Genomic DNA, 10,779 nt, shown 5'->3' with positions numbered 1-10,779 from the left:
AAGAAGAAAATCCCTTAATTTTTATTTATTTTAAATACCTGTCATGTTTTGAAATGACTAGAAAACCACTGTGATTTGATTGACTGGAAAATGTCTATATCAGACTATTTACAAATAAAATCTTCCTTCTTTCTCTGAAAATTGTTGCATGCCTCTAAAAAAAAAAAGGTAACAGCAAGATTAGCAATTAATTGATGACCCTCTTTAAAAGTAGGTTTGTCTGAACTTATAATGTTGTAAATAATTACTTCTGTATCTAATGTGTTACACATGACATTTAGAAAACACTTCACTACTGCAAGACAATTTGAGAACAAATTAGATGAGAAGGAAGAAAGAACTGCAGGAAAGACTTTAATCAGCATTCATTATTTACTCCTGTATACTGAGAAAATTATATATGCCAAATACAGGCCTTTAATCAAATAATGATTAAAATATTCACATCTCACCTATGTAGTTCGATGCATTGACCCAAATTTCAGGCGTCCAAGGGGAGAACGCTGCAGTTTGTGCAGCTGATAGAAGTGCTCTGTTCCCACCCCCTGCTGTAATTAATTTGGCCAGCAATCCATTATTTGTTTTTTGTCACTTTTTTGTTTTGAAAAGTTCCCCGTCTGCTGTTCATACCATGTTTTAAGATAAACAAGATGATCCTTCTCATTTGTCTGTCTTTTTCTTCTTTGTAGCTAACTGCCAGGCCACCTGAACAAATCAACTGCTCACAAGGTCCCCAAATAAACACATCTTTTGGTACGGGTAACTGAGGTTAACTGGACAGAGGCAAATAAAACTCATTCCTCTTCATTTTGTCTTCTTTTGTAGTTAATCTGCTGGATTCAAAAACAATTCAAGGGGAGCTGGGCTGGATCTCCTACCCATCACATGGGGTGAGTTCACTAGACTGTGAAATGGAAAAGTGCTGCTACAGACCAATGTGCTATTTAACCATTGTTTCCTCTTCAGAGGACACCGTGCAGTAGTGCTGATTCTTTGGAGCTTCAAAAATATTCTGCTCTAAACGAGCAATATATGGCTTACATAAATATGGTGCCTTCCCTTTAGAACATACATTGCACTGCATGTAATCCCTAGGAAGAGCTCACTCTTATTGGAGAAAAGGAAAGCAAGAGGTGCATTGAACAAAAAAAAATTGTCTTTAGGTACTGTTCCGTCTTATATTGCAATGTGTATTTCTGAAAGATATCATGGGACTGTTTCATAGTATTACTTGCTAATTTATTCACATGGAAGTCGTGGAAGGTGAAAAATGTGTGGACATAAGCGGGTGATGTAAGTACTTAATAACTTGTGTACTGAATTGTTCAAGTACTGTTACTTATGAGTTAAAATGTTATTAAAGAAATGTCTAAATGATGTTCTTGAGGGTTGTTTTTCTTTTTTTATTTACCTTGTATCCAGATCTAATGAAACTAGGTGTTCTATTTGGAGAAGTAAAAGTGCAGTCTTAGAGCATTTGTCCTTTCAAACTTGCTAACTCCATCACTTTTACATAGCATTTGCCACCAATCTCTTTTTAAAATTTTTGATGACTTAGTATCAGTGCATAGCTGTCCACTGGTGCTGTGATATATGGTCACTTCCCAACCTCTTGTCTCTGTGGAATGTGTATGTGTGTTTGTGTGTAGGAACAACCCATTATGCTCTTTCTCCATTGCATAGTGCAGATATGCAAGAAGGCTCTTGCATTCCTGCATTCTGCCCCCCGAACAAGAAAAAAAACCACTTGGCAGGTGGAAGCCCTGGTGTCTGGAGCTTTCCTCGCCCTCAGAGAAGTCTGTGCCATCAAGTCTTTGCTGAAAGAAGGCACTTGGAGACCTGTGGCTCCTTCTTTTGCTGTCCTCTGTCATTTGTGCCTACCCTCATGGTGCTTTGTTTCCTTCCTGTATGGCAGTCTTATTTTGGTTTCCTACCTTTAGGATGACAACTCCTAGAAGTTTTTGTGAGTGTCTGCCTGCCTGTGTCTTCTACCCTACGAGTAAACCTCTGCCAGAGAGTGCTGCCACTTCTCAGTCCTTGGGAAATGTTGTCTCTAGTCTTGATAAGGGTGAGGAGTTGCTAGCTGAGAGTCCAGCAACTGTACTCTTTCCAAACCAACTGCCTTCTGAATTCTCGGTGTTGGCAGGTATTTGCTTATCAGTTTGTTTGTAGGATCGTGAACATCCGCTTTTTGATTCTTCTGCAGCTTTGCACAAGCTGTGGCTTCACCTTTATCACTTTTACAGAGATTAGTGGTCATGGTACTTTTACATCTCTGCCTTGTGGAATTCAGTTGTTAATACTTAAGTAGTGCCTTCTTGATATTAAGTGTTATGCAGGTGTTTGGCAGTATTTAAGGATTAAGGCTTGGTTTATTTTTTGAGTTTATACGTGGATCTCTCTCTGTGTCTCTGAACAAATTGTTACATTCTCATGGGGAAGAAGTGGGAAGAGGGTTCATGTTTCTTTCTAGTGGCTGTTCCTGCTGACTTTTCCCAATAAGAAACCTCTATAAACAGGATGTCCAAGAGCGAACTCTCCAGCAATTTCTAGCTCATCAGTTTTTATGTCTCCACTTGCATTTGTTCTTTTTTTTTTGTTTCTCTCCCAGCTGTCCTGCCCTCCTCTGCTTTACTCTTCTGCTCTGTTCGTCTCCTTGCAGCTGTGCAGATCTACTGCTCTGTTCCCTGCAGCTGTGCCTCTCTTGCCTTGGATACCTAAAGCAGTTGGTAGGGAATGATACAGGGTATCTTGAGGGCTATAAGAAAAACAGATGTGCTACCCCCACCAAAAAGGGCCCCCAGATCCCTCAAAGCAATTTTATTAGCTTCTGCAAGTTTTTGACAGGTAAATCCAGCACAACTTGTGTATGTCTGTGCATGCTGTTCCTATTTACTGTAATATCCACAGATACCGAAACGAAAGTAAATCACGGAATTGTACTGATGTTCTTACAAGTTAATGAAATCCCTAGTTAAAAATTGCATGGTAGTAAATTCATGTAGATCATGTACTGTGAGTGTTTTTGTAAGAGAACTGAGACTCTAAACTGTAGCCTTCAAAATATCGTGAAATTTTAAGCTTACGTATTGAAACGTGAATGTAAAGTATAGAAATAGTAACATCTATCCTATCTGAATTGGTATTTTGCTGTAAAATGATGACAACTTGAACATCATGTGGAAGAGATGACTTCTTTTTTACAGCCCTTTATTTATAGTCAATTAATTAAACCTAGTAAATATGGCTGCATCTGTCTCTGAGCTAACTAAAATATGAACTTAAACTTTAGTGAAAAAACATTATAATAAAGATGTCACATCATATTGAAAGATTGCTAATAGCATAGTGGTGATTTACAAGGTAAAGCTAATAGAGCTACACTTGAGGCTGTGATTCACAAATGAGAATATTGGTGTCGTGCCAGTTCTTCTCTGGCACGCAGCAGCGTTCTCATCTGAAGCTATAAATGTTAGTATACTGGAGCTGGTGACTTTCAGAATTTTTAAAAATAATTTATCCAAAGTGTTTAATAAACCTCTTACTAGGTTAATAATTTTATCTTATCGATACGTGGTATTATTGATTTCTGGCAAAACAACCCAAATTGGTTGTCATTTTCAGCATTCAATGGTTCTTCTTTATTAAGTCTGCTTCAACTTGGGCATATATAATAACAGCTTTCCAAAGATTCCTGAATATTCGTGTTAAGATTTATAGCTCATTTGGATTCAGAGATTTCTGTATCCCACATAAGAACACTCTAATGGCGGTGTTTTAGACCATGGTTAATAATATCACCCTGTAAGAATGTGATCTCTCCTTGAACCATCCCACACAGCCACAGTCTTGGCATCAGTAACACTGACCTGGTCAAGCTCATTAAAATCTCTTAAGTAGAAAACATCAGCCCCTCTAGATAGCAAGGCAACGGAATTAAAAAATATAATAGCGGGCTTTGCTGATGCTTGAGCATGATTGGCAGCAGCCACAAGGCCTGTATCCTGTACTACTATCTCCAGCACCTGCCTAGGCAACCTTTTTGTAATGCCAATCAGTCAAATACCAGTTCCATTTCTATAGGTTTCATTAAAGGGGAAAGAAAGAAGAGCTACTTAGTCTGTGCAGAGTATATTATTGATATGCTGATTAAGCATAACGCAAGTGATCATTAACTGCAATTCACGTAAATTACAGCAGCACAGATGTGGGGGTTGGGAAGATAAAAAAGCAAGTCACTTTAGTAATGTACAATAGAAATGTGATGGATAATTCATACAGGACAAAGAGAGTACAGTCTAAATCCCGCTCTGCATATTCATGCGAGTAGTTGTATTGGTTTCAGCATCATTTTTTTTGGAGTCAAATTAGAAACATCTTGCTTACTATCTCCATGTTCTTTGGGAAGTTTGAAAAAAGAAGATGTATTTGTGACATAATCGCAGCACGTCGTTCTGCAGTCACCCAACTTGTGACTTGAACTTTACATGTTTATTACTCATATTTATGGACTTGAAATTTGTGGGCACTTGGGTTTTTTTACATAGTCAGTAGAAAAGTAAAAGAGAAATCATGCTTCTCTTGTTTTGCTTGTAGCTGGAGAAAAAAATGCTCTGGCATTTATTGTTGTCATGCAATACATAATTAAAAAAACAAACCCAAACCAAGCCAAAAAAACCCAAACAAACACCAAACAAAAAAACCAACCCCAACCTATTCTGTATGTGACCAAAGTTAGTAAATTGCAGGCAAAATTTTAAAGCACTGGCTGGGAAATAAAGATACTGTCTTTGATCGTGACAGAAGTTTTCTAGGTCCCCGAGTTTCTTCAGAACCATCTGACTTGGAGAGCTGGCCGTGTTCAGTACCTTGAACTTTTGAGCACGTACTTCAGATGGTGACTGTACACTGAAGTGCTTCGAAAATCTGGTGTGAATAACTTTGCTTTTTCTTAGTAGTCGCTCTTACGATCGTTTTGACAAAGCAAGCCGATCATCTCAGTAACGGAAACTGGTTCGTAAGTATTAGAGAAGGATAACATTCCCTGCTTCTGTAATAGTTTGTGTTGTGCTAGGAAGGCTACAGCATGCATGACTGAGATTAATGAGAGTTTTTTCCATCAACTGAAATTGGGTTAGAATCCAGAAATCCAAATGAAAATGAGGAAAATGCCTCCTTTCTTACATTTCAAAAGCCTGAAATTAGTTTGTCACGTTAGACTGTATTACTGCCTACTCATGACAGTGGCAGTCTCCCTGGCTGCATTTCTTCCAGTTTCATTAGTCGGCTAATGTGTGGCACTGTAAAAACTTTTTGGCCTCTTTTTGTGGGATTGCATGGACACAGTGACTGCAGAAGACTGTGACAAAATAAGCATTTGGATATCACTTGTGACTACATGAAGGTAGAGGAGAACTTGCGCAGTTATGTTTTTGCCTGTCATTAAGGTGCGCTCAGATAAGCTGCATTCAAGAATCAGTTATTCAGGCCACTGGGAAAGGAAAGTTTCTCTGTTTATATGGAAGACGTTTTCAAGATTAATAAGTACTTCCATGAGCGGTGGAGATAATGAGGTTTGTTTTCCTGCAGCTTTGTGTCTCGTGGTTAAGTGCGTCCTGTGAATGAAGGGTTTTTTTGCAGTAGGTCCTTAATGTTGGTGGGTTTCCTGGTGTCACACTTCAGCCTTCCCCTCAGCTGGGCACGCAGAAAGTTTCTCACCCCTACATGTGTCTCTTACTTTCACACCACTGCAGAATCTTAGGACAGCTGAGCCATCAAAAAAACCTTGAAACTGGCCAACAAATACAAAATTTTATGAAACAACCTAAATTTAATTTTCTTTTGATACCGATTGACATCTTGGTCTGTATTCATTTTTTGTCTGAGACACCAAACTTATCTTGTCAACTTCTAAGTGATACTGTATTTGAAGTGTGGAGCATTAGCAAAATCACCAGGTGGTTGTGAAAATAAGTTTCAAAGCAAAACAAATAATATCAAACAATTGGTATGAGACAAAAGATTGAAACTGAAGGGTATCTTTGTAAAATAAAAAATTAAGTACTTTTTTCAGAATGAAAATGGGCATGTTCTACTGTTAGACACTTTCCTAGTCTTTGGCAGTGGAATTTCCTTAGTGCTTCTTAAAACAATGCATTCTGTTAAAACCAAGATTTATCTGTATTTTGCCTGAGCTCTGGTCTCCTTGCAACTTTATGTATTTGCTATTGTCACCCTGCCTTTCACGACTTGTGTATCAGGCCTGAAATGCAGACAGACTATTTTGGCAATGGAAAGTCAAACGAACCACTTGGGATTCTCTTTTTGTGAATCATAGACTTTGTTTTGTTTTACACTGAATGGCTGATTGAGAAAGTAATTTTTTTTGGTTAATATACTCTCCTCTTTTTTTTTTCCCACTAAGATAATTGCTTTTAGGGTGCATTGAAAGTATATTTGTTTCATTTTATTCTCCTTTTTTCAAAATAATGAAAGAGATGGTGTTGAAAAATAAGAGCACTTTTACTATGGCTTTCAGAAGTTCTTCTCTTCACCTCCAATTTTCTGTAGTCAAGCATGTGCTATTTCTGGTTTTAGACTTTTTGTTTTCTTCCTACTAGAATAAAAGTATTTGAATTTATTTTTATTACTGTAAAGTGAATGATTTTGCTTTGGAGAGGGACATTTAAAAATGCACCTCTTTTGAACTAAAATATTTTCATTCACATTCAGAGCCTTGAGTCAGAATGGAATGGTGCTTTTTTCACTCTGTGGGTTCTTCTTTTACATGAATCTGAACATGATGAAAAATAGATTTATTTATACTGTCCTTTTTTCCCCTTTCTAATAGGTATGACTTAGCAATATAAAGCTATGAGATATGCCAGATGATTATTTTAATTATATGAATAGTGTTAAACTGATGATAGCGTTGCTTAGTACTGCTTTCTGAATGTACTATGAAAGTTTTGTTGATGTCTTCAGAAGCAGTATGTGAGTAGTCAAGGGTAGAATGTACTTTTGGTGTACTTTAGCTGGCTTTGACTCTTGTTTCATCTGTGCACTATCTTCAGCTGCTTGCATTAAGCGTGCATTTAAAATAGAAGTTTAAATAAAAAAAGCTAAACAAATGGGGGAAATTATTTGGAAAAAAGATCACATGTATTACTTCAGAATTACATTCACGACTGTCTCTTGTTGTGAATTGTTACTAGAAAGAACTGCCTTTTTAAAATGTGGAGCACTGTGATGCTCTTTAGAGGTGTTGTTTTAATAATTGTAGTCTGTATTGCATTCATTTGAAAAACTTAGTATGATCATAATGGTACTGTGTTTTGGTACATTTTAAAAACAGCTTTTAACTTGACATGAAGTAACAAGTCTGCTAATTTCTGTTCTGTGATCATCATTAAGGGGGGAACAAAGCCTTTTTTTCCCCTATCTTTTGAAACTAGCATTTTTACCACGTTACTTCAAATTGAGATTTCTATTTAAAAAAACCCCCAAAATTGCAACAACAAAAAACCCCCTAAATGTACAATAACTGCAATGTCCTTGTGCCATTTTTTGTAATGAAAAATATGGAAAGAAACCCCATATTTCATTAGCCTCATCAGTCATTTTACTTACTGGTAATAGGTTGCTGAAGGTTGGGTATCAGTTTTCTGTGGTTTCAAATTAAAAAAAAAGGCAAGTTTTGGCTTCTATTCCAAGAGTTAAATAAAGATCTTATTTAGAGTTGGAATTGCAGATACTTCAGCCTCCAATTTTTCTTTTTAACTTTCAAAGCTTAGAAACGACATCATTCTTCTCATGGGCAGAATTTTATTCCTGTCAGCCCTGTCAGCATAAACGCAGGCCGTTTGTGAGAAGTTCTCACAAATGGCCTGATCGCCCTGAGATATTTTTCCCTTTGTAAAGAAACGCTTACTTTATAATTTTATTCATTTTCTTTTGTGCTGAATTTATTTGAATAAACCAGACTAGAACAAAGTAAATACCGTAACTGTCATGAAATGCAACATTATTTATCACAGGGGCTCACTACAGTTGATTTTAAGACTGTTTTTATAACATCAAGACCACAAGAGGAGTAACTACAGTCTCTAGTTAAAAATGCCCGTAAACGTTTTCGCCTGATAGCTTTGCTGTGGTTGTGCATTATTTTTTGTAGTCTAAATAGTTTTGGTAGGTAGCTTATTCTGGATGCTTTTTTTTCCTGTTTTTTTCCCTCCAATTTCTGAAAATATTCAGTGTGAAATGATTGTCCATCTAGAATAGTAGTTGCTACGATTTAAAATTCTTCTTTTAAAAAGTATTGGAAAGTAGGCGTGTGAGTGCACTGATGGTTTGCTGGCTCTTACACTGAAATAGTGAGACTGAGAATACAGTAGCTTCTAGGCAGCAGACCTGGATGTTCATTAATTTCCCCCCCAATCTTAAGAAGTTGTTTGTGGAAACAGCCTGAGGATTCTGTTAATTAATTTCCTAATTTCGCACACTTTAACTTCTCCAGAGCGAGTTCCCAGGCCTTCCCGTTAGCCTTTCGCAAACGTGAGACGAAGAAGGGGGAGAAGCCGCCTGCTCGCCCACAGGTGAGCGCTGGCAGGAGGTGCGCCAGCTCCCGGCCCGACGGGCGGCCGCGGGCGGCGGGGCGAGCGCTTTCCTTTCCCTGCGCCGGCAGCGGCTCGGCCCCGGGCGGCGGCAGGGCTGCGGCCAGCGGCAGGCTTGGTCCCGCGGCTGGAGGGCAGGTGAGCAGCCGCCGGGAGGGACGTGGGACACCAGGGCGAAGGCCGTGGCGGGAGCTCCCTGCCTCCCTCCCTCCCTGCCTCCCTCAGAGCCTGCGGGCCGTTGCCGCCCAAACGGCGGCGCGAGCTGTGGCCGTTGGAGCGGCTGTCCCGCGCAGGCCTGACCGTGAGGCGGGGCCCCCCTCCGCGGGACCCCGGCGGGGTTCAGGGCCTTTCGCCAGCCGCGGGGCCGCCATCAAATGCGCGGCAGGCTTCCCCGGGGCGAGGGCGCCCGTAAGGGAGGAGCGCGGCGGAGGGTCAGCCAGGCGTTGCGCTGTCAGGTCGGGAGGGGTGTTGGAGGAGGAGGGTCGCGGGCGTCTGACCCGCCTAGCCGTTCCCCTCGCAGCCCTCCCGGGCGGCCGTGGTTAAGCCCTTCGGGCGGCGGTGGGATTCCGCCGGCTTTCCTCCCGTGGCGGGAGGCCACGGGCTGCCTTGAGGGAGGGTTAACAACTTTAGGAGGGGGCTAGGACAACGTTTCAGATAGCACTTGGCACTTACGTTACGGCCCTCCTATTATTAGTAGCATTATTCAAAAGCGAGGAGGAGGCGCGAGTTCAGCAAGCAGAGCACGGCTGCCGCGGCTCGCTCCGAGCGAGAAGGCCCAGCGCCCGCGGCCTCCCCGCTCCTCCCTTCCCCGCCGGCCGGCCGCCCACCCGCCCCGTTGCCCACAGCGCGTCCCGGCGCCGGGAGCGGCGCGGGCGGCTCGGCAGGTGGCGCTGTTCCTTCAGCGCGGCCGCCCGCTGCGCCGCGCCGGGCCGGGGCGGGCTGTGCCTGCCAGCGGCGCTCGGCCCCCGGGCGATGGCGGGGCGTGGGCTAATGGCCGCCGCCTCTTGGCTCCCGCATGGTTAGGCTTGGCACGTCCTTTTAGGCAGCTGCTGTGGTTTCCCTTTAGGTGTGCCGTCCAGCTCCAGAACGTACCAAGCGGCTGATTACTGAAGGTCTTCATGTACTTGGTTTGGTTTGGAGCGGAAGGTGTTATGGTGGAATGCATGTTTCGTGCTTGTGTTCTGCTTTTAATCAGTGGCTGAGCTCTATGAAGGATATGCTGGGGTTAAGGGCTCTTTGCACTGTGTGTAGATACTATCTTACACATAATATGGTGATGAAATCTGCGAGTTTTGCTCTGTGACATTTGGTCCTTGCATCTGTGTGTTAGTTTTCCCTGCCTAACTGCTATTCCTCGATGTCTCTCAGACTAGAACTGTATTTCCAGCTGTTGGATTTTCAGAGGCTCCAATGGGTAATTAAGACACGCAGAATGATTGCTAGTTGTCTGTTAGCACATGTACGTATGGATGAGTGCTGTGCTGCTATGTGGTTTATGTGCTGTTACATCAGACAAGTAGGGGCAGTCAACACCATCCTCCCTCAAGGGGCTGACAATTGATTTTAGTTAGACTCCAGGGAAAAAAGTTGGAATCGCTCTGTCTGTGTTCTTGTTTTTAAACAAAATAAAAACCTAAACCCAAAGTGAATCTTTTAAATCTACAGGACAGTTACTGTTTACAGTAGCTGAGGCTTACTTTCTAAACTGGATGTCAATATTCATGTACAGCGCTTTCAGTATAGAAAAGCTGGGGAATGGTAGGAATTATGGGTTTTGTATCCTTTATCGTTTGTCTTTGAACATTACAGGTAGATTTTGACCAACAATCCTTTAGTTAGGGCCTGTTTAGACTTCATTGATATTGACAAAAAAATTGTGGTGGATTAACTTGTTTCAAGTTCTGATGTTGCCCCAAAATTATGACTGGTGGGAGATGTTGATAATGTTAGTGTTGGTTATGGATCAGGCTGCAGAAGGGTATAAATCAGAATCTACTTTTCACTTGGAATCTTTTTTAAAGTTTGAAACTAGAGAGTGTCTCAGCTTCAGAGATGTAGCTTATCAGAGAAATCGTAAAATGTTGTCCATCTAGTCCATCCAATCTCCAGCTCAAACTATCGCTAACGTTGTATCAGGTCAACAAAGCTACAGCTTTGGGTAGCAGAC

At 41.3% G+C, this 10,779-nt stretch overlaps 1 protein-coding gene across 1 annotated transcript in view; it reads left to right on the top strand.

The window, feature by feature from the left end:
• Positions 1–852: 852 nt before the first annotated feature.
• EPHA3 (EPH receptor A3) overlaps positions 853–10,779 on the top strand; it is a 216,041-nt gene continuing 206,114 nt past the window's right edge. Inside the window, exon 1 of the mRNA XM_059819050.1 lies at positions 853–890. The gene's annotated coding sequence lies outside the window, so the exon portion shown is untranslated. The remainder of the gene's footprint in view (positions 891–10,779) is intronic.

Source organism: Gavia stellata, chromosome 1, assembly GCF_030936135.1.
Source record: "Gavia stellata isolate bGavSte3 chromosome 1, bGavSte3.hap2, whole genome shotgun sequence".
Taxonomy (NCBI): domain Eukaryota; kingdom Metazoa; phylum Chordata; class Aves; order Gaviiformes; family Gaviidae; genus Gavia; species Gavia stellata.
The sequence above is the reverse complement of the archived record's forward strand: the minus strand, read 5'-3'. Positions and strand labels throughout refer to the sequence as shown.